Genomic DNA, 25,430 nt, shown 5'->3' on the forward strand with positions numbered 1-25,430 from the left:
TTTTTTTCCAAAAATTTTTTGTTTTTTTTTTTTTTTTTTTTTTTTTTTTTTTTTTTTAGGGAGGTGTGCAGTGAAATACCTTTCTCCTAAACCAGTTCTGTTCTTTAAAATAAAGCAGGAGTTTCTGGGTATGGTTCCTGGGAAAATTTCACAGTTCTACATTCTATCCATAAGGAAAGCCTCAGGCTAAAGATAAAGAAGCAGAGATACAGGAGAAGCTTACGCCAGAGTGAAGTCATTGAGTCATTGTATCAGGTCCTGGTGGCCAGTTCCAGATGTTTTGTAAAATAGACATGATCACCCATCTGTACTTGACCATAGTTGGTTGGGTGTTAATTTTCAGAACAATCAGAAAATTAAAATAGTCGAGAATCACAATCCCAGACACAAAGATCCAGGATTAAATTTTAAACTTCATCTCAAAGTAAAGTTTTGCCATGTTCACATTAGATTGAGACACATTCCAATGCACTAGAAAAATAAGCATAATTTAGACAAGCTTGGGTAATGCTTTCATCCTCTGTTGGTACATTCATTCAGTGTTATTTGCTAAGATATAACTTCATGAAAAACAGAAATATGTCTCAATATTCTAGTTCACAAGGACCTTATAATACTAATTGTGAAGTAAAAGAGATGTGAGAACTTTAAGCAGCAAAACCCACTCACGACATTATGCTAAAGTGTGAATAAGCAGTATAAATGGTTTAAGTCCTATATAAACTCAAACATGTACTGGATTGAATAGAGGAGAATTCACGGAGGAGTTGGTGTCTAAGTAAGTCTTGGCAAAGATATAAACTTGGATCATTAGAAGGGATAGGTGGGGAGGCATTCTTGGCAAAATAAATGGCATTTACCAATGAGTGGAAGTTATAAAGTTAGAGACAGTAAGGCAGACAGTTCTGTTGAAAAAGAATGTGTTTGACATTATAAGTTCTTTAGGAAGATTGTGGTCTGATTGGAACATAATTTTAGAATGAGTTATCAGATATGTAGGATGAAACGGAGGAACCTTATAGACAATCAAATTGCAAGATGCTGAATTTAGAAATCTTCATCATAGGTGGAGGAGTAAGAATGAGAAAGACATATTCAAGAGCTTTTTCTCAAGGAAAACTCATATGCTTTGGTATTTTATCAGATTTAGAGGTGAACCATTAACTATGCCATGGTTTTTAATGCAATTGCTTGTAAAAGTAATGGTGTCATTGAGAAAAATTGGAGCTCCTTTTTTGGAGCGGAAGAGTGAGAGGAGGGGATGAGGTTCAAATGCAACATTTAGATTTTCAGCAACTGCAGAACTAGAGACATTTTAAGAGACCACATTATAGTTAAACTAACAGTATGTAAATTTTGTTTTGTGACTTAGTGCTGGTCATCTCTGCTGTATTTTGTTCTGAGCCCTAACTAGAAGTGGGCCAACTCTGTGAACCATTACAAAATTCTGAACTGTTTAGGATCATTAGATCGTTAGCATAACAGTAGTTAAAAGTTTAGCTGAAGTAAATTGCTCTCTTTCAGTTTCAAATTCCCAAGTACTTCCTTGGTTCCTTTCTAGAGACAGCAATAGTATTTAATAAAACATGTGACCTATCTCCCTTATAATATTTTGTACATAATGTTGCTCAGCTTCTTTATCCAGTGGATAGAGTTTACGTTTCTGAAATATGTGGTAGCTATTTAGGTGTGCTATAAATATTGTTCGGGGGATTTGATGATGAAGTAAATATAGTTGAAAAAGAATGCATTTTTTAAACAGAACTGAGATTGCTCTTTTATTTATTGTCTGTGTGATCCAGAAAAACATACTTGGCACCTAAAAGCTATAATATTTTCATATGTAAAATGGGGATAGCAATATCTTCTCATAGCTCATTGAGAATATTAAATAAAACACCATAAGGGGACTTAAAAAGTTTGTAGAAAAATGGAATTAAAGAACAAGTTTAACTTGACATAGTTTTGAAATTCATGCATGTTATTTTCATAATATAAATTTTCCATTAACTTTTTGAAGATTCATTGTATGTGAAGCTTCTAATTTCTATAAAAATATTCATTACATGATATATGTTTGTAAAAATATTATTTATCTGAGGCTAAAGTGTATTTCCGTAATCAATACGTAATCAAACCTCAGTACTTCAGTTGCTATTATATAACAGCTGTATCAGCAATTTGATGGTAGCTATAGCACTTCAGAATAGAAAAACACTTAATTTTTATGTTTCCAAGTGTCATCCTCCAACCATGGAGCACATGCAGGATATTCAGACAATCAAAAGATTTTATTTTACTTTCCATTTGAAGCATAAAGAAACAGCAGTTGTATTTTAATATTTCTATCTTAATTGTAATAGCATTACTTCCAAATCACTGAAGAGAAATTCAGTTTGTACCAGTTATGACATCTGAATTATAGGAGATTTTAGTAAATAAAGACTAAATAAATTACTTTACAAAATACAACTCTGAAACAGTGGTTTCGAAGCTTCGTTCCTAGGAGCCCTAGGTCTGCAATGACTACTGCATTAGTAGTGGGATAAGAAAGCTTGACAGACGCAACAATTTTATCTGTTTCATATATTGGCTTTTCTTGTCTGATTTTAATGAAAAAAGTTAATCAACTAAATTTTTGCATATATGGCGTAGAATTAAAATAATTGGCTTAATGACCTTTTTTCTACTAATTCACTGTTGCTCGTGTTGATCATGGGTGGGCCCTCGATAGAATTTTCACTGCATTTTAGGTCGTATTTTTCTACTTCTTTGCATACCTGGCAACTTGCTATTAGTTTTCAGACTGAGAATTTATCTAACAATGCCTTATTCATCAATAATGTTATTTTTCAGCTTTAAATTTTTTTTTTTTTTTTTTGAGAGGTTTCTGCTATAGGGCGCGTGGGCTCGCCAGACAGAGAGAGACAGAAAGCGAGAAATCACCCCCAGGGGGGATGGCCACACCGCAATCCCTTCTCCTCCATTCTCCTCCCGGGATCTTGGGCACGCACGCACATGCACCCAGCGTGAGTTTAAGCCACCGGGTCCGGGACACGAACCGCGGTCGACTACGTGGGAGTCCAGCGACATAGCCATTACACTAACTGCTGGTCCCCAGTTTTAAAATTTTTTATTGGCTTTACAAAGATGTTGTTTCCTTTCTCTTGCTTTACTTTTTAATTTTAATTTATTTTTCCCATGAGTACGAGTGAGATAGGGGGAACGAGCAGTTAGCGTAATGGCTATGTCGCTGGACTCCCACGTAGTCGACCGCGGTTCGTGTCCCGGACCCGGTGGCTTAAAACTCACGCCGGGCGCGTGTGCGTGCGTGCCCAAGATCCCGAGAGGAGAATGGAGGAGAAGGGATTGCGGCGTGACCATCCCCCCTGGGGGGTGATTTCTCGCTTTCTGTCTCTATGTCTCTCTCTGTCTGTCTGGCGAGCGCACGCGCCCTACAGTGAAAATCTCTCAAAAAAAAGAAAAAAAAGAGATAGAAAGCACCCCTGGCAGAGTCTATGATGCAGCGGGTCACCCCCACCCTTAGCTAGTGTCTGATGACAGGCCTGAGTGTGCCTGGTGTACTCACAAAGGTGTGTAGACCTAAAGCTGGGGCTCCCCATGTAGGATGTCAAGCACACAGAGCATCGCCCCGTTATCCAGCTCCTACTCCCGCCTTTCCTAAGTCAGCAATATTGCCATTTTAAATTCTAAACTACAGTTGGGTTGAACACAGAACTTTTTAGTTTGGAATGATGAAATGAGCCTATGAATTTTTTTCAAAAATAGCTTTGTTTTTTCTTTATGAATTTTTATGCAATATTCTTTTTTTAACTTTTTATTTTATTTATTAATTAGTTTAGAGGTTTTTAGCTTAGGACATGAGAGAGAGAAACTTGCAGGAGAGAGAAAAACAGAGACGGTGAGGGGAAGTGAGAAATTGTTCCCCAGGGGTGATGGCCATGCACCGATCCCTTCTTCATTCTCCTCCAGGGTCCTGCACATGTTCTTGGCACGATTTCCAGGTCACCAGGTCTGGGATTCAAGCCGTGGTTGGCCATGCGGAGTCCAGCTACGCTATCTGCTGGCCTGGCATTATTTTCTAAGTGGATTATGACCAGTTTATGCTCTCTTTGCTTCAGGCATTATGTAGGCAAATATTTTAATGTTCCAGTTTTTGTTTGTCTTTAAGACATCTTTCTTACTAATTTCTAGCTTAATTGTATTTTGATCAGTATGTACAATATTTAGAATTTTGCCTTGTAAGTTTAGGTTTTACTGTGAACAAATAATCAATTACTATAAATGTCCTATGGATGTTTAAATGTTCATTTCTGGAAGAGCACAAATATCATCATATATTATCAATCAAAGTTAATTATGTGTAAGTACTCTCTATCCTTATTTATTTTTTGTTCACTTATTCTTTGAAGAACCAGGGGCAAAATATTAAAGCACAGGTTACAAATAATCAGCCATATATAGATGTTTGTAATTTGCCATGCAATGTTATTTTAAAAATGAATTGCCAGTGGGACCAGCAGTTAGCGTAATGGCTATGTCGCTGGACTCCCATGTAGTCGATCGCGGTTCAATTCCCGGACCTGGTGGCTTAAAACTCACGCTGGGGGAGTGTGTGTGCGTGCCCAAGATCCCGAGAGGGGAATGGAGGAGAAGTGATTGCGGCGTGGCCATCCCCCCTGGGGGATGATTTCTCGCTTTCTGTCTCTTTGTCTCTCTCTGTCTCTTTGGCGAGCGCACACGCCCTATAGCAAAAACCTCTCCAAAAAAAAAGAAAAAAAAAAAAGAGATAAAAATGAACTGCCAGCATTTAAAAGTCAGGGAATTTGGGCCAGCACAAGACAGCTAGATCCCACATGGTCAACAGTACAGTTTGCATCCTGGACCCAGCAGCTTAAGAAACATGCTGAGCACATATGGATACATGCCCAAGTCCCCAATGAGGGAGAGATGGAAGAGAAGAGGTTATGACATGATTGTGCGTGCCCCCATGGGGTTGATTTCTCACTCTCACATTCTTTCTGTTTCTCTCTGGCTAGTTAAGAAAAAAAAATCGACTAATTAAAAAAAAAAGCTAAGGGATTTTCATGTAGCATCCATATTTCTGACTTCCTTTGACAAATGAGAAAATCTGCTAAACCTGAATTTTTATGGCCACACAGAAATGTTTGCCTGGAGCTCAAAAATGTTTCCCCTCCTAACAGTGCTAAGTGCACTCCCCTTTAACATGACCTGTCATCTAGACCCAGGACACTTTTTTGTTGTTGTTACTTAGATTTTTTTTTTTTCATTTGTCTTTGTTTTAACTTTATTTATTTACATTCATGGTTACTTAGATTTTCTTTTCTTTTCTTTTTTTTTTCATTTTTCTTTGTTTTAACTTTATTTATTTACATTCATTCACTGTACATCATTACAGCATACAAAATGAAATTTTTCATCCAGAATACACTGTATATTGGCTCAATCAAGCACATCAACATATGTGTTCGTCAACAAATAACTCTGACCTTGAGTTTGAAGCTGTCATTTGTTCTATTCCATTCCTTTGTGATAACAGAAAATACCTGAGTCCTAGTAATTTAAATGAACAGAACTTTGTGTAGCTCACGGTCTGAAGGTCCAAGGTCCAGAGGCCACACTGGTAGGGTCCCTAGGCCATTCAGGGCATCACGCTGTGATAGAATGTGAACATGTTCACTGTGTGTCCACGTGTGTCTCTCCTTATGAATCTACCAAGAGTCAGTAATGCGGGCCTCCCTCTATCACCTCTTCCCTCCCAAGGCAACACCTGTTGGCCCATGAAGGTGTAAGTCTCTTAATACCTTTGTATTACAACCAAATTCCAACACGTAACTTGTGGGGGCCACTCAAGCGACAGCATCATTTTTAAAAATTTTTATCCTGCTTTATTTCATTACTTGTGGTAGAGTGGACGAAAACGGCAAAATGAACTATTTAAGGGTTAAGTCAAAAGACAGACTGAGAAGGAATTGTCTTTAAAAATTTTTTTTAAATCTTAAAAATTTATCTTTTATGCTTTTACATTACTCTCTTGCCACTGTAGCAATATCTTTGTAATTCTTGTAACAATAGCTTTCTTTCCATTGCTGATATTTTTAATCAGCTTTATTGATGTATATGTGTGTGCATGTGTATGTATGCATATATACAGTAAACTAATCCATAGAAAGTGTTATGGGACCAGCAGTTAGCGTAATGGCTATGTCACTGGACTCCCACGTAGTAGACCGCGGTTTGAGTCCCGGGCCCGTGCCCAAGATCCTGAGAGGAGAATGGAGGAGAAGGGATTGTGGCGTGGCCATCCCCCCGGGGGATGACTTCTCGCTTTCTGTCTCTCTCTGTCTCTGTCTTTCTGGCAAGCACATACACCCTATAGCAAACAAACCTCTCCAAAAAAAGGAAAAAAAATAAGTATACGATTTGTTGATATACACATCTGTGAAACTAACTTTGGTGTGAAAACACGGCCACAACAAAGATACAGAGCATTTTCAATATCAAAGTTTTCTGTGCCCATCTAAAGTCCAGCTCTCTTTCTTTGCCTCAGGCAATCTCCTATTTTCTGTGACTAAAGATTTGCATTTTTAAGAATCTTTCACAGGGACCAGTAGATGGCATAGTGGCTATGTCACTGCACTCTCATGTAGTCGACAGAGGTTCAAGTCCCAGACCCAGTGGCTTAAACTCATGCCGGGTGCATGTGCGTGCGTGTCCAAGATCTTGAGAGGAGAATAGAAGAAAAAAGATTGTGGCATGGCCATTCCCCTGAGGGGTGATTTCTCGCTTTCTTTCTTACTGTCTCTCTCTGTCTTTCTGGCAGGCACATGCACCCTGAACCTCTCCAAAGAAAAAGCATCTTTTACAAATGAAATCACTTGGGATACACTCTTTTCTGTATATATATATGTATTTAATGCAGCACATCAGTTTTGAGATTCATGCACACTTTTACTTTCACCAGTTTTTTTTTTCTGTTGTATTTTTGAGAATTATTCCCTTGCTTAGATGTACAACAATGATTATATCCATTCATCAGTGAAAACACACACACACACACACACATATTTATACATACATACATACACATTTTAGAGGAATTTTTGCTATAGGGAATGTACACTCTCCAGAATAATAGAGACAGAAAGCAAGATATCACACACCCACGCATCCCACCCCCACCAGGAGATTGCCACACCACAATCCCCTCTCCTCCATTCTCCTCTTGGGGTTTTGGTCATGTATGCACATGTACCCTGCATGAGTTTCAAGCCACAGGTACCCGGATTCAAACAACAGTCAACCATGAGAGTCTGGTGCCTTAACCACTAAGCCACCCATTGGCCAAATTAAAGTATATTTTAAAAGACATAAGTAGAGCTACGTGAACATTCCTGTGCTTGGATACCCGGTTTCACTCTCTTGGGTAAATATTTAGGAGTACTATGGCTAGGTTATATTGTGGATGTAAATTTCACTACTTAGGAAACTGCTAGTTTTCCAGGTGTCATACAATTTATGTTCCTATTAACAGCACCCAAGAGTTCTACTTGCTCCATATCCTTGCCAACATGAACACTGTCAATGTTTGCAATTTTACCATTCTCTAATTGTGTAGTAGTATCTCATTGTAGTTTAAATTTCCCTGATGTCACATCATGTTGAGCATCTTCCTGTGTATTTATGGGGAAATGTTGCTCAAGTCTTGGACTTTTTTTTTAAGTTTACTTTTCAAGAGAGTGAGAGAGAGAAAAAGATTAGCACCCCAAAAGAGCCTCCTGCTGCATTGTTCCCTCTGCCTTCCCAATAAGACAAGACTGTTGTATTCATTTTTATTGGGTGTTCTTCTTCTTACAATCAAAATTACAAGGTTTATTGTTGCTATTGTAGGTTCGGTTCTAGACCACCACAGAGAGTGAATATTACAATATAGTAAGTCAAAATTTCAAAAAAAAAAAAAATTGCCCGAGGGAAGGTATGCTTGCCAGAGAGATATGGAGAGGGGGGACTGAGAAGGCACCCCCAGGAGGAATGGTTACACTATAATTCCTTCTCCATTTCTCTGGAATGATTACACTATAATTCCTTCTCCATTTCTCCTTCTTTTTAGAATTTCGGGCAAGCAGGCATACTTACCTAGTGTATTTTTCAAGCTGCCTGGGTCCATGACTTGAACTACACGGTTAACCATGTGGATCCAGCTCATATAACTACCATAAGTCAAGTTTTTGGTTTCCCAGTTCATATAAAAATTATGTTTACACTATACTGTCATCCATTAAGTGCGCTGCAGTATTATATTTAAAATATTGTCCATGTGCCTTAATGAAAAATATTTTATTGCTGGGGCCAGCTGGTACTATGATGATTTAGGCACTAGATTCCCACATGGCGTACCGCAGTTAGAGTTCCAGACCCGGTGGCTTGCGAATCATGCTGGGCACTTGTGTGTGTATGCCTAAAATCCTGAGAGGAGAATGCAGTAGAAGGGATAGGGCATGGCCAACCGTTTAGGGTGCAATTTCTCACTTTCCTTATCTCTGGTGAATGCATATGTCCTATGGCAAAAACTTAAAATACATACATATACATATACATATATTTACACACACACACACACACACACACACACACATATTTCAGTTGCTATAAAATGCTAAGGCAAAAACCTAAAATACATATATACACACATATATTTACACACACACACATATTTCAGTTGCTATAAAATGCTAATAATCATGTGAAGTCAGGCTTTATCCTGATATTGTAGCAGTTCACTCACACCTTCAGGCTCCACTTTCAATTCTAGGTTTCTTGTTATTGCTACCACATCTGCGGGTACTTCCTTCTCTGAATATTTGAACCTCTAAAATTCATCCATGAGGGCTAGGATAAACTACTTTCAAACTCCTGTTACTGTGAATATTTTGACCCCCTTCCATGAATTACAAAGGTTTCTAATGGTATCTAGAACAGTGACTCTTTTCCAGAATGTTTCAATTGACTTTCTGAAGTATCCAACAGAGGAATTACTGTGTATGGTAGCTATAGCCTTATGAAATATATTTCTGATATCATAAAACTTGAAAGTCAAAATGACTCTGCAATCCAAGGGCTAAAGGATAGATGTTGTATTAGCAAGCATGAAAACAACATTAACCCCGTATACATCTCCATCAGGGCTCTGGGGTAACCAAATGCATTGTCAATGAGAGATATTATTTTGATAGGAATCATTTTTTCTGAGCAGAAGGTCTCAATAGTGAGCTAAAATTTTCAGTAAACCATGTTGTAAACAGATGTACCATCAACCAGGATTTGTTTTTCCATGTATAGAGCACAGGCAGAGTAGCTTAAGGACTCCTAAGAACTATTCTAAATTCTTAAAGGCCCTAGGATTTTCAGAATGATAAATGACTTTAACTTAAAGTCACCAGCTTCACCAGCCTCTAACAAGAGAGTCACTGCAGATTCTAGCACTTGCTGCTCCACCTTGCACTTTGATTCTATGGAGAAAACCTTACGAACTAACCTGTGCTATCTACAAATTTTTCTTCAGTTTTCTCACCATTCTCAAGCCTTTATAGAATTGAAGTGAGTTAAGCTCTTCCTTTGGATTAGGTTTTGACTTAAGAGAAGGTTGGGACTGCTCGCTCTTCTATCTAGACCACTAGGTTGTTTCATCTTCTCATTACTCATATGCCAACTAGAATAGCACTTTTAATTTCCTTTAGGAACTTTTCCTTTGCATTCACTACTTGGCTAACTGCTGTAAGACACCTACCTCTTCAGCCTATCTTGGATTTTGACATACTTTCCTAAGTTCAGGCTCTTGATATAAAAAGAAGGAGACATGTGACTCTTCCTTTCTCTTGAACACTTAGAGGCCATTGTAGGACTATCATGTGCCCTAATTGCAATATTGTTGTGTCTTAGGGAATAGGGAGGCTTCCTCAACATTGAACATTAAATTATGCTGTGCACATCTGATAGTAATTCTAGGTTTTTTTTAAGTATGTATTGAATTGTCAATGATTTTTTAACTTGTTGTGGTACACTATATCATCACCCATTCCCCTTGTTCACCTATCTTCTTCCTGTGTCTGTAATAATTTTTCTTCCAAACACCCCTGCTCCCTTCTCCTGGTTAGTATCATTAATCTGTCTATTTCTATGCCATCAACTCCTTCAGTTTCCACCAAACAATATGGACATTTGGTGTATGTTAAGCAGGACATAGAGTATTTGTTTTTCATAGCTTGGCTTGTTTTACGTAGTATTATATCTTCTAAGTTTGCTCACTTTATTTTTGTTTATGAGTGAATAATATTCCATTGTGTCTATGTGTTACAGTATGTTTATTCATCAGTTGTGGAGCACTTAGGGCAACTCTAAGTTTTACCTATTATGAATCACGCTACAATAAGCATGAATGTGCAAATGTCTCTGCAGCTGAGTGATTTCCTGTCCTTTGGGTAAATACCTAAGAGTAGAAGGTAGCTCTGTTTGTAAAGTTTTGAGGAAACTTCTGTCTGGAACCTCTCTAGTGCTTGTTATTTTATTTATTTATTTATTTATTTATTTATTTATTTATTTTTGAACATAGTCATTCTGACTAGGGTTGACTTATACCTTGTTGTCTTATACCTTGTTGTGGTTTTGTGTTTCAATGACAAAAAGAGATGCTGAACGTTTTCTCATATACTCTTTAATAATTCATATGTCTTCTTTGAGAGTTGATTGTGCAGGTTGATAGCCCAATTTTTGGTTGAATTATTATTTGCAGGGTGGACAGAGTTGAGTTTCTTCTACTTTCCGTTTATCAGTCCCTTAGCTGAAGTACGACTTACAAATATTTTCTCCCATTCTGTGAGATGTCTCTTTATTTATTGTTTGCTTCTCTGTGCAAAAGCATTTAGCGTAATCCCACTTGTCTATTTTTGGTGTTGTTGCATGTGCATTAGGAATCTTATTTAAGAAGTCTTTGCCTATTTCAATATCTTGAAGTGTTTCCCCCACCTTTACCTCAGGTAGTTTTATAGGTTTGAGCTTTACATTTATGTCTTTAAACCATTTTGAGTTAATTTTGTAAATAATTAGAGATGAGGGTCTAATTTTATTTTTTGTACAAGAATATTCAGTTTACCAAGAACCATTTATTGGAAAAACTGTCTGTTTGTCTTGTATTGTCATGTGGTCTTTGTCTAAAATTTATGTTATTGCATTTATTTCTTCAGTCTTTGTTCTGTGTCATTGGTTTATGTGTGTTTTTGTTTTAGTATCATAGTATTTGCACAGTATCATGTTTGTGATTTCAGACAAATTTTATTATTTTAGGATTCTTTTTTATATTTCTTTGAATACTGTCTCTGGTATTTTGACAGGAATATCAATGCATTTATAGATAATTTTTGTTAATATAGACATTTAACTAAATTGACTTTTCAAATTCATAAACAAGGGATGCTTTTTAATTTTTTGGTAATAATCTAAAATTTTTTATAGTAGAGACCTTCTACTTCCATGGGTCTAAGTTTATTCTTAGTTTTTATTTTCTAGTTTATTCTTTTTATGGCTATTATAAATTTTTAATTTTTCATTCCACTCATTCTAAGTGTACAAAAATGCCATAGATTTTTGTATTTTGACTTTTATATTCCATAACTTTACTGAATTCATTCATATCAAAAATAGTTTTTTCATATAATTTTCTTTCCTTTTTCCTTTTATTTTCTTATATTATTTTTTACATTCAATAACTGCATACAAAATGAATTTCCCCAGCATGAATATACTGTATATTAGTCCACTCAAAGATATAACTATTCATATTACTAGCAACAGATACTTTTCCATTTTTGTGCCCATAAAATATTTTGCTTTTTCCCCCTTGATTACCATTTCAACACTCTCCTACTTCTCACCCTCTTCCTACACTGTCTCAAATATCCACTGTTGCTTTCCCTGCTTTTATACCTTCCAGTCTCTCGGTTTCTGCCATAGAATGTAGACATTCAGTGTGTGTGTATGTGTGTGTATATATATATTTATTTATTTAAGATATTTTTGCTAACAGGTACATGGACCTGCTGGAGAGACAGAGAGAAACAGAAAGACAAAAAGCAAGAAATCATTCCCCAGGGGGATGGCTATGATGCAATCTCTTTTCCTCCATTCTCCTCTCAGGATTTTGGGCACACGTGCACACGTATTTGGCATGTTTCAAGTCTCTGGGTCCAGGACGGAAATGTCTTAGCAACTGTGAATATAATAAACATGGATGTGCAAGTGTTTTTCCAACTAAGTATATTCCAACTAAGTTGATGCCCAGGAGTGGAAATGCTGGAATATATGGTAGTTCTATTTGACGTTTTTGAGAAACCTCTGTATTCTCCACAGTGGTTGTACTAATTTCCCAGCAAACAGTATAGGAGAGATCCCTTTTCATAGCAGCCTCGGCAGCACTTATTGTGCCTATTTTTTTAATCTAACCAATTCTGAACTGAGATTAGATGATATCTCATTGTGTCTCCCTTATAATAAGAAACGTGGACCATTTTTTCATATGCTCTTTGTCTGTTCATATGTCTTCCTTGGAGAGTTGTCTGTTCAACTCATTGGCCCATCTTTTAATTGAATTGAATATTTTTTGTGTGAATTAGCTGCTTGAGTTTCCTGTATATTTTGGTTATCAATTTCTTATCTGAGGGAGAGTCTGCAAACATAGTCTCAATTCTGAGGGTTGTCTCTTATCTCTAATTATTGTGTCTTTCCATTAAAGAATTTAATCCATTTACATTCAATGGTATTATTATGTATAAATTTATACCTACCATTTTGCTGTTTGGTTCCTTAGCAGTGCTTTCTTAATTCCTTTTTCTTTTATGTTTTTTCATCTTTGCTGTTTGGAAATATTTCACAGTGATAGAGATTGAATCACCTCTCTTTCTCTGTGAAGTTTTATACCTTGAGTATTTCTATCTTTTTGTAGTGGAGGTGAATTTCCTCATATTCACAACAGCTGCTGCTCAAGAGGGTGGTTGCCTGAGTAATAACCTCTATCTTTAATGGGTTTAGTGGATATGTTAGTAATGGAGGAAGAGTTGTGTGACACATGGAGTGGCTAGTTTAGTTCACCACTCATGTGTATTCCTGGAGATGAAGAAAACTGCCCCAGTATCTGAGTCTCTCCATAGCCATGCCCCCTCCTTGCAAGCAGTTTGCTGCAAGAGGGAGAAGGAGGCTGTTGTTGGCATGGGTTGGGGCTCTAAATGGGCCTCCACAGCCCTAGCAAGTGGGCAGGGGTCTCTGAGAAGGCTTCCATGGCTCTGGCTGGTGAGTGCCATGAGTGCATAGGGGACTTAGCAGGCATCTATTAAGTGCCAGCAGGTGCACTGGTGGGGAAGGCTCTGGGAAAGCTTTCATGGCACTAGCTCTAATCCTGCCTGTGGCACTAGTGGGTACATGAGGTGCTTTGTGTGGGCCTCTGTGGTGCTTGTGGGTGTCATCAGATGTGATGAGGGACTCTGGAATGGTCTCCACAATGCTGATGGCTGCCAGTGCGTTGATGGGAAGCTCTGGGTGGTCCTCTGCACCACATCCATGCCTCCTTTCTGCCTAGGTCAGGGGATCCTGGCACTCTCCTCTCCCTCAGTAACCCTTCATCACATAGGAAGATTCTGAGAATCTGCTGAAGCAGGTAACAGAGTGGGCAGGAATCGGTTTCCAGGGTTTCAATCTGTGTGAGTGCAGACCTGCCAGTCATTCAGGGGAAAATGTCTGATTTCTCCAGGTGTCTTCAGTTGGAAGCAGGGAGTATGCGCTCACAGGTCACTTTCCATTCCTCAAAGCAGTCCTCCACTGTGCTAAGTTCTGCAGTGGTAATGCTGCATTCCCTTGGGTGACAGGGTCACAGCCTTACTGTTCAGTCTAGCTGGGTTGTTCTCCACAGCTGCCTATACAAGTTGGTGGGATTTGAGTGGGTTCTCAGGGATGTGAACAGTTACAGACTATTCATCCTTAAGGCAGTTTCCTCTTCAGCAGTTGCTCAGTTCTCAAAATGGTGCTGTTCTGAAGCTGCTTGGGTCCCGAGACTTGAAGTTAACCAGGGCAAGAGTATTATCTGGAGCTATGTAATGCCGTGAATCTCAGGAGCTCCCCTCCCCTCCACTGAGTCCAGGGCCATGCAGAGTGCTGGACTCCCAGGCAGCTGAAATGTCCTTTGTGCTTGTACCAGAGACTGCTAGGTATCTCAGTAAGAGGGGGTCCACTTGTGGGTGTGCTAGAAATATCCTTTGTGCTTGTACCAGAGACTACTAGGTATGTCAGTAAGAGGGGGTCCACTTGTGGGTGTGCTCCATACATGGAACTCTCTTCATGAACTCCTCCTGTCCTTGTTTTCATGAGAACTACCTGCAGTCCACATCTTGGACTCATAAGCATCTTGTGACCATTATTTTACCTCATGGGATTTTCCCACCACCGCATTATAGAGGTATGTGTACCTTTCCGAGGCCAACATCACAAGATAAGAGGCAGTCAGCCCTAAACATATTCTGCTGATTCTGATCATTGATACGATAACCTTTTATTATACAAACAATGTATGTAGAAACCAGATCCTTGTCTTGGAGCAGAAGGCTGGCATTGACCTCTCTTAAGTTTAGGAAAGCTTTGTTAACATCAAACTCCCTGATAGTACATCCTACCCTTCTCTGCTCTATGTAGGTAAAGAAGCTCATGTTTCCCCTGCTGGGATGTTGGTATGTTGTTGGAATTGGTAAACGTTACAGGCAGGCCCTTACTGATTTGGGCTCCTGACTTGCACTGCTGATTTCGACTGGTAAGTATCAGCAGGTTGGGTGCCTCGGTCCCTTCTCCATGCGATTTCTCAGAGTTTCCACATTTCAGAAAACTTGGGATCTTTCCTTGATAATTTCAAGTGTTCTTTTTTAGAAATTTCAGTCAAAGGGCCCAGCAGATGGCATAATGATTATGTCACTGGACTCCCATGTAGTTGACCATGGTTCAGATCCTGGACCTGGAGGATTAAAACTCACACTGGGCGTGTGTGCATGTATGCCCCAAATCCCAAGAGGAGACTGGAGAAGGGTCTACAGTATGGCCCCCCAGGGGCTGGGGGGGGGCATGATTTCTCGCTTTCTGTCTCTCTGCTGAACACACATGCCCTATATCAAAAATCTCTCTAAAAAGGAAAAAAAAGAAATTCCAGTCCAAGTGTTATGTCTAGTAATTATTATTTTATGTGCTGATTGAAGAGGAAATGCGAGCTGGGTGCTTCCCACTGACCATCTTGTTTCTCCCTAGTCCTATATTCTTTTGTTCTTTTTCTAGTGACTTGAAAGCTATGTACCTATCCTAAAAACCTAGTCCCATATTCTTTTGTTCTTTTCCTATGACTTGAAAGCTATGTACCTATCCTAAAAACTAAATTTTTATTTAAGCATAAACTAAAATCTAATATTTCAATTATTTGACATTAATGATGCAATACTAGCTTTTTTTTTTTTTGAAGAGGTTTTTGCTATAGGGCACGTGCGCTCGCCAGGCAGAGAGAGAGAGACAGAGAGACAGAAAGCGAGCAATCACCCCCCGGGGGGATGGTCACGCCACAATCCCTTCTGCTCCATTCTCCTCTCGGGATCTTGGGCACGCACGCACACACACCCGGTGTGAGTTTTAAGCTACCGGCTCCAGGACTTGAATCACGGTCGACTACGTGGGAGTCCAGCGACATAGCCATTACGCTAACTGCTGGTTCCCGCAATACTAGCTTTTTTAACATCAAATTCCACCACTTTTATTCACAATAACATAAAATGTAATACTAATATTTTCAATAACCTATCTAATGAGCATCGGGAGGGGAAGCACCATTCCTGATCACAGTTTTTAATTCAAATTCTGTTACTTTTATTCACAATAACATAAAATATAATACATTTAAAATAACCTATCTATTCAGTGAACATTAGGTGAAGGAGTATTCTTCCTGAACACTTTTGTACACAAAGGTTCTTCTGAAACAGTAATAGCATCATACAGCACATACTATAAAATACGTTTATTTGTAATAAACTTATATAATTTATTCCCGATATTTGATATTCCAAACTTTAGGGTCTTTGAGATATGCAGGACCCTTGAATGTTACTGGCATAAACCCCATTATTTGAGCTCTCTTAATCACTTTTGTGAATTCTCTCTATTTCTTCCCACAAAGATCTATTATGTGCCTTTCATAAATTCATCTAGTAAATGGAAAAATAAACCAAGAGAAAAGCTGTACATTCTTTTATTTTTTTAAAAAAAGAATTATTTTATTTCACCTTATTTATTTATTTATTGTAATTTGACCAGAGAGGGGCAGAGAGAGGGAGAGGGAAAGTGAGAAAGCAAGTTGCCAGGTCCAGGACTCAAACTGTGGTCGGCTTTGTGGGAGTCCAGCACCCTTAACCAGCTGCCACCCACCGGCCCCAAAAGCTGTACATTCTTATAATCTATATGTTTCTCACACAAGATACTTTTCTTAATAGGCTCCTTATAAGGATTTTCCATTAAAATGAGGTCCTTATTGCTTGTTTCCTGTCTCTACTGTGAAGAACCTCTTCACAGAACCTGTGAGTCCTGGGGCTGTAAGGCAGATAGCAGCTGCTGCCAAGTACGTCACATTTCCTCCCTAGACCACGGCAGCCATCATTCCCTGTTCCTTTCTTTCCCCATGTCCAAATCTACCCCTCCAGTCCCTTCTGATGCCCTCCCCTGTTGGTTGAGGGAGCTGCATCCCACGTGGCTGCCTGTGTTTGACTCAGCCATAGAGACCTGAAAAGCATGCTAGGCAGTGCATGAGTGTCTAAAACCTGAACTGGATAAAGAACTAGAGGAGAGAGGAGTGCAACGTGACCATGCCCCATTACAAGATGCTTTCTCCCTCTCTCCATTTCTCTGTCTCTAGTGAGTGCATGTATCCTCTGACAATTATAAAGAATAAAAAAAAGAGTAAGTACTAGAATTCCATTAACAAAGGGAAGAAAAGAAACATATCTGAGAAACTAAAAGCATACAATTAAAAAAATAGGTTAAAATAAGATCATTATAAAATAGAATATGAAGACCAGCAGATGGTGTAATGGTTAACATCTCTGGACTCCCACATAGTCGACCATAGTTCAAGACCCAGACCCAGTGGCTTAAATTCACACCAGGCACATGTGCATGCATGCTCAAGATCCCAAGAGGAGAATGGAGACGAAAGGATTACAGTGTGGCCATCCTCCTGGGGCGGGGCGTGGGGTGGGGGAGAAGTGGTCTCGCTTTCTGTCTCTCTATCTGCCTCGGTCTCTCCAGCAGGTGCATGCTCCCTATAGCAAAAATCTCTCTCTCTCAAAAAAAAATATATATATGAAGGAAGTAATGCTTTGCAATCACAAATTTTCAGAAATACCAGGAATGTTGAGACTTACTCTTTGTTTCCTTGTTTCATTTACATCGTTCTTTTTCTCTCACAAGTTTCTGTTGTCATTTTGTCTGTATTTTGAGAGTTTAGAAGTTTATCCCTCCTTGTTGTATTCTGATTTTCAGTAATATAAAAAAATGCTTTTTATTTCTCACACTGTCAGTTCTAATACAATTTAAATTTTACTGTCATTTTCAATACTACCCAGCTTCCTTTTCATTTCTGTTTCTACACTGATTCTATTTAGCTTTTCTGTGAAGTGAATTCCCCAAATTTCCTAGTCTTCCATTTTATATTCCATTTTCAGATGCAAGCTTTTATTTTCTTGAGTACTATGTTCTGTTTATGTAGCAGAATCTCTACATAACTCATGCTGGTCCTTTCTAAAAAAGGATCCGCCTGTGTATAGAGGTATTTGTCAATAGAATAGGTCATTAGATTTACCTTGTCCCTCCTGAAATTTCATCTGTGATCTAATTAGTCCTTCTTTTCCTGTAGGACAGATAGATGTTTAGAGCTCCATGTCAAGTTTCTGGTGATTTTCCTGGCATGACTCTGCTAGACTGAGAAGGGATCTTCTCTTCCTCTTATTTCTAGCTGTCTATCCCTGCTAGAATATTCATAAGTGAACTCAGTTTGTTGTTTTCTTCATGCCAGTAATAGCACACACAGCCTCCCAGAAAGCAGTGATTCCACAGATTTCTCACTTTCTGCACCTTGTTATTGCCAAGCTCTTATTCAATATGTGGCGTTCCGCCTGCTCACTTTCACGATCGAGTATGGCACGTTCTGAGGAGTTGGAGTAAGCAAAGAAGCACAGTAAGTCACTGATGAGGGTGTGATCAAGAAATGCCTTTGTCTGAGTCAGAAAACCATTTTGAGCAGAAGTAGGATGACTTCATTTGTAATGGTCAGAGAAGTCCTTTGTCTCTGAAGTAAGGGTCTATAATGCAGTTGAATGAAAATTTCTTCATGTCTTCTTTTTTTTTGGCTCTTTTATTTCAGACATTTTCTCCCTTTCCTTAGTCAAAATTCTTCTGGATATGTTGTGAGTGGTTGTTTGATATTACCTGAGCTATCATGCTTTGCATTTCCCAGGCTTTCGTGAATATATTAACAAATGAAGGAAGAAAAGAAAAAACAGGTTCCTTTTGCTATCTACCTTTCAAATGAAGAAGTCTGAAACTGTTGAAATGTCACTGGCTCATGAATAAATGTTTCATCTGGGTTTGACATTGACACACACAACACATTCGATCAGAGCCAAGTGAAGGCCTTGGAGGTGTGTAAAGGCACACCAAGACATACCGCTACCCATGGCTCATGGGGGATATCTAACAAAAAAACCATGAAACACTATAATAGGCAATTATTCAAAGCATTTAAGTTTAGATTATTTCTTTTGAAGAGAAAGCATCATTAGAAGGGTAGTTTGGTTTTCCTGCTTGGATGCAAAAATGGTTTTCAAAGATTAGAAGCAGATCATGGCACAGAGTGTATGTGTATAAGAACTTGGCATCAGGACCAGCAGTTAGCGTAATGGCTATGTTGCTGACTCCATGTAGTCAACTGTGGTTCGAGTCCCGGACCTGGTGGCTTAAACTCACACCAGGCGTGTGTGCATGCATGCATGCCCAAGATCCCGAGAGGAGAATGGAGGAGAAGGGATTGTGGTGTGGCCACTGGGGGGTGATTTCTCGCTTTCTATCTCTCTGTCTCCCTCTGTCTGTCTGGTGAGCCCACGCGCCCTATAGCAAAAACCTCTCAAAAAACCCCAAAAAACAAAAAACAAAAACCAAAAAAACCCAACTTGGTATGTAAGAAAACTTTGATTGGTGTTGTCAGAAAAAATAAATACTGATATCTATTTCATATTTCTAATCCTCATGGATATACCACTGGGAGATGTGGAAAACTGGAAAACTGGTAGTATTGCCAGACCCTCTGTGATGCCTTTCTAGATAGCTTGATGTAAACACAGTCACCCTGCAAAGACCTTGGGTGGCTCTCAGTACCGTTCTGTCCTTCCATCTATTTCCGTGATGAACCATGTGTTTCCTCTCTAGTCACAATTTGTTGAGGGCTGAGGTCTTTAATAGTTGGTAGTCAGGAATAAAAATGGAAGAAAATAAGAAGGGTTCACTTGATGACAGTCCCTTCCTTTCTACCCTCCCCTGGGAACTTTAGGCATGCATGCAAGTGCACCTCATGTGTTTTTCAACATGTCGGGTCCAGGATTTAAACCATTCAGTAGGTCATGTGGGATCCAACCACCTTAACTGCCACACTGCTGGCTGGCCTATTCATTTATTTATTTATTAATGACATTTAGCAAACACTGGCAGTCACCTTTCAGAAAAACTGTGGCAGAAGTTTGCTTCAGTAAACAGGGGATGCTGGTGCGAGAAAACACCTGATAGCTCATCTGGTTCTCTCCCTTTACTTTACAAGTAAGGAAAACTGAAACCAGGTCAGGTAAAATAACTTTCTCAAGATCGAATGTGAGTTTAGCTTAACTCTGTTCTATTTTAGTGCCCTTCATTTTGCTACACATTTTTGCTGGGAAAATTTTCATCAGATAAGAAAAAAATTGCTTTGCATATTAAAAAGTGTCCATTATTTGGGAAAATAAGCAGAGCGTTAGGAGAAAGATAATTCCTTCCATGAAGGTTTTAGGAGCAGAAATGAAAAGGAAGGAAAAGAAGGAAAACTTTTGTTTAGGCCTCAGTTTTTACAATTTCTGATAAAGTGTCTAGATATTTGCTTTCTTTTTTTTGAGAGAGGTTTTTGCTACAGTGTGTGTGTGGTCACCAGAGAGATAGAGAGAGAAAGAAATTGAAAAATAATTCCCCGAGGGGATGGCCATGCTGCAATCTCTTCTCCTCTATTCTCCTCTCAGGATCTTGGGCACGCACGCACACGCGCCCAACATGAGTTTTAAGCTGCCAGGTCTGGGACTTAACTGTGGTCTGCTATATGGGAGCCTAGTGATGTAATCATTATGCCACCTGCTGGTCCCAAGATAACTTATTAAAGCATAATTTAGCTCTTACCCTTTTGTGCCTTTGTTTTCTAAGAAGGCAATGGTGTAATTCTTGGCATAACAAATGTCAATTTCTGTTTTAATCTGGAGGTTCTAGATTTTGACTGTATCATCTAACCCTTATTTTAGCCTATTAGATCTATTTTTGTGACACTGCTTAAATCATTTTTAGGGGACCAGCAGATGGCATAATAGTTACGTTGCTGGACTCCCACATGGCCAACTGAGATTCGAGTCCTGAACCTGGTGGCTTGAAAATCTTTCTAGGCACATGTGCAGCAGTTAGCGTAATGGCTGGGTCGCTGGGCTCCCCCATAGTCGACCACGGTCCACGTCCCGGACTCGGTGGCTTAAAACTCACACCGGGCGCGTGTGCATCTGTGGTCTGCCAAGGGCACATGCTCTAAGGCAAAAACCACTAAAAAATACTTAATAATCTGAAGGTTCTAGATTTTTATTGCATCATCTAACTCTTATTTTAACCTATTATATCTATTTTTTGTGATACTGCTTAAATCATTCTTGGAAGGTGGCAAAAAATAAATAAATGCACTTTATTTGATTTACTTTGATTTAAAACTCCTATTGCCTTATTTGAATTTCTTTAGATCATTCTTTTATTTTCTTCACTGAATCTTCATCATTAACTTACATTATAAATAAATTGAAATTAGCCTAAGAACTTTTGGCTTAATGAAGGTAGATGCTAAAGACTCTAAGTTATAAACATCTTAAACGACTAATTTCCTAATTTTATTTATTATTTATTTATTTATTTATTTATTTATTTTGGGGAGAGGTTTTTACTATAGGGCGCATGTGCTCGCCAGAAAGAAGAGACAGAAAGAAAGTGAGAAATCACCCCCCAGGGAGATGGCCATGCTGCCATTCTCCTCTCGAGATCTTGGGCATGCACACATATGCACCTGATGTGAGTTTAACACCATTGGTTCCAGGACTCGAACTGCAGTCGACTATGTGGAAGTCCAGCGACATAGCCATTATGCCAACTTCTAGTCCCAAATTTTCTAATTTTACAAAAGGTGGCTAATGAGGTGGGGGAAGCAGTAAAGTAGATTTTGCCTTAGTTTATATGATTAGAAGAGAGTGAAATATTTGTTCTAGTTATTTCTTTTTTCTTTCTTTCTTTCTTTCTTTTTTTTTTTTGTAGAGGGGGAGAGATTTTTGCTCTTGGGTGTGTATGCTCTCATGAAAGACAGAGAGAGATGGAAAGTGAGAAATCACTTCCCAGGGGCATTGGCCACGCCACAATCCCTTCTCCTCCATTTTCCTCTTGAGATTTTGGGCACACATGCAAATGCATCTGGTGTGAGTTTTTCAAGCCACCATGTCTAGGACTTGAACCACAGTTAGCTATGTAGGCGTTCAGTGCCTTAACCACTACACTACCTGCTAGGCCCCGTTCTAGTTACTTCTGAATGAAGAAAGAAATAAGAGACGTCTACTCCTGGCCCAGTAATACACTTTTCAATTAATCAGTTATGTAATTCAAAGCAGCAAATGCTTTGGGAAGGATTCTGAATGAAGATGGCCTCATCCAGGGATTTTTTTTCCTCTCCCATAAGAGACTCTGGAGCTTGCACCTTGGATACTTTCACTAAATGCTTGAGGTTCTGGAAGAAGCCTAGACTTAAAGCTCATGTCAAAATAAAATTCAAGTCAGAGACGGGGACATTTTAAGTCTTTAGAATCTAGTGTGAGTTTAATTTAAGAGGGTAAGATGGCCTGGATTTAATTATTTTCTTATGAGCTAAGAGACTCTGAGTTCCATTTCTGGTTTTGTGTGAGTTTTGTCAAGTGAACTTCTCTAGTGCTCTGCTTTTTATCTGACAAGCAAGTCAACCATGCTGTTAAATCTGCTTTATGGGCAAAAGTAACAGATTTGTAAAAATACTTTAAAAAAATAAAAAGGACTTTGGCACTACAAAGTATTGTTCTTTATTGATTTATGCTCTTGGCACCATTTATTTTTCAAAGGGTGTTGACCCCTCTCTTCTTAGGAACCATACTTGGACTGTCTTTGTCTCTTTTCTGTGTACCTCATTTTGTATGGTTTTGGTTTTTATAGTTCTGAGTAATTGGAAATGGCTGACAAAATTGACTCCTTAATATAGCCCAACATTTGGAGGGGAAAAACCTTGACGAATGTATTCTCAAAGTCAGCACTGAAGAAGGCTTGAGTATTGCCTATGAATGATTGCCCTTATTCCAATCAGATACAAACCCTTTGCCAAAGCATGACATTCTGATTCCACAAGCTTCTCACAGAGAAGTTCTCAGAAATATTCTCCCCTCTCCCTTTCCTGGGGTGCAGGAGCCCTCTCACGAGCATTACTGTGAGAGTATGTGCTGGGAGGTGGGTCCTGTGTAACCCAGCTGAACCCCTTTTGGTGATGACTTCTTTTCTCCTTTAGGGTTTTGGGGCATGCACACACATACCCAGTGTGAGTTTCAAGTCACTGGGTTCAGGACTCGAACTGGGGTGGAGTAACTCTAGTGCCTTAACCACTACTCCACCTGCTTGCTCCCATTTTTCCATAAAGTTTTTAAAGTCTCCTCATATTAATTCATTAAATCCTTACAACTCTCAGAGGTAGGTATTATTATTATCACTACTTCTATATCAGAGATGAGGACAGGAAGGCCCAGACAGTTGTAAGGTATGCCCAAGGTAATTTACAATAGCTAGCACACAGCTGAGCAGGGATTAGAATCCAGGCAGGCCGATCCCAAAGTGCCTTTAACCTTAGTCATTTTGTTACTATTTCCTGGGAGTACACCTGCTCTCTCTGCCTGCTTCCTGGTGTGGCTCACATTAACACACTAGGGAAGATGGTTTTCTTAGAAAGATCCTAGAACATTTTCTAATGCAGTGAGAGAAAAAGAACTCTAAGTTGCACTGACATTGGGAAGTAAAAGGGAAGATTAAAGTTAAAGGAAAAAAAATGATCCCAGCATTGTTCATGTGTGTGTGTGTGTGTGTGTGTAAAGAGAGAAAGAGAAAGAAATGGGAAGATTAGGAGCAGTTAAGGGATAGAGAAGAGAGAAAACTTGAATAATAGTCTATGGTGTTAAATGTTGAGTAAAGGCTTCATTATTCTCTGGTTGGTCTGTGTGCTAATTGGGTGTTTATTAATTGTGTGTTAGTTAAGTTACACATAATTGGATGACGAACCAAAAAATAGAGAGATAACAAACAAGGGGTTTGTTTTCACACTTGACAGGAAATCTGGAGGCACATGGGAAGGAGCCTGGATTCGCTGGTTCAGGGCTTAGCTCAGTTGTCAAGCTCTGAAGCTTTCTGTCTTTCAGCTCTGCCACTCTCAGACTACTGGTCTGATCAGCATTCACGGATGTAACATACCAGAGTAATTCCAAGATGTACATGCAAATGACAACCTCCATAGTAGATGGAAGATGTATCTTACAGTACCTTACAGTACAGTCCCTTTACTACTTATGGAAACCTTACTTTCAACACAACCCCAGGAAGAGTGAAATGACCAACTTGTTTTCCAAAGATATTGTACCATTTTCCATTTCCACCAGACGGATATGTGAGTTCTAATTGTTCCTCATTCTTCTCAAAACCTGATGTGTACAGCTTCTTTCAGTTTTAGGCATTCTAAGCAGGTGGTGGTACCTCATTTTGATTTTAAGTTGCATTTCCCTGCAATTAATAATGTTGTCAACCCTCTACAACTTAAGGGGTTTGATTTTTTGCTGTTGTGTTTTGAAAGATCATCATGTATTTCTGTTTATAAGCCTTTTATCAAATATATAATTTGCAAATAATTTTAATAGTCCCTTGCTTGTCTTGTCCCTCTCTCAAAAGCATTTTTCAGTGAACAGAGATTTTAAATTTTGATGAGACCAATGTGTCTACTTTTTATTTTTTGTATCATGCCTCCTAATTCTACATCTAAGAAATCATTGTCTAACCTATGTTTACAAGGATTTTTCTCCCAAGTTTTCTTGTCTTTGGGTTTACACTAGGTCTCGTCAATTTGGCGTTAATTTTTATATTCAGTATGAGATATGGGTAAGTTTCTTTCTTTCTCTCTCTCTCTCTTTTGTAATGGTTCTAATTGTTCTGGCACCATTTGTTGAGAAATCTGGTCTTTCCCAGTTGAATTACATTGGCACATTTTTGTGAAAAATCATTTGACCGTATATTTTGGGGTCTGTTTTCCCACTCACTATTTTATTGAATTGCTGTACTTATCTTTTTAAAATTTTATTTATTATCATAATCTTTTTATATTACATTGAATCAAACATATCTTTTTTATTTTATTTCAAGTTCTTTTATACATTCAATCATATTATTTAGCTTGTAAAGTGAATATTCCAACATGTTTACATTTCTCCCAGTCCAGTTGATAATACTATAAAATTATCTTCAATAGATAATATCCCATTTCTTTGTCCCATTAATGCTATGTCTCTCTATTTTTCTCCTCAATGTTTTTCCTCAGACTATATTTTCAATGGATATGTTTTCTTTCAACCATTTACTGTGTTTCTACATCTTTCAGTCATTCAGTTTCGGTCATAGAGTGGGGACACTCAGTATGTGTTAAGTGGAGAAATACAATGTCTCTCCTTCATAGACTGACTCACTTCACTCAGCAATAAATCTTCCATATTCCTCCACTTTCTGTCAAAAGCCAGGATCTTGTTATTTTTTATGGCTGAGTAGTATTCCATAGAGTATATGTGCCACAGCTTTTCAATCCCTTCATTTGTACATGGACTTTTGGGTTGGTTCCATGTCTTAGCAATTATGAATAATGCCTCAATAAATATTGATGTGCAAGCACTTTTCTGATTAAGAATTCTTCT

This window comes from Tupaia chinensis, unplaced genomic scaffold, assembly GCF_000334495.1.
Source record: "Tupaia chinensis unplaced genomic scaffold, TupChi_1.0 Scaffold144269_1, whole genome shotgun sequence".
Taxonomy (NCBI): domain Eukaryota; kingdom Metazoa; phylum Chordata; class Mammalia; order Scandentia; family Tupaiidae; genus Tupaia; species Tupaia belangeri.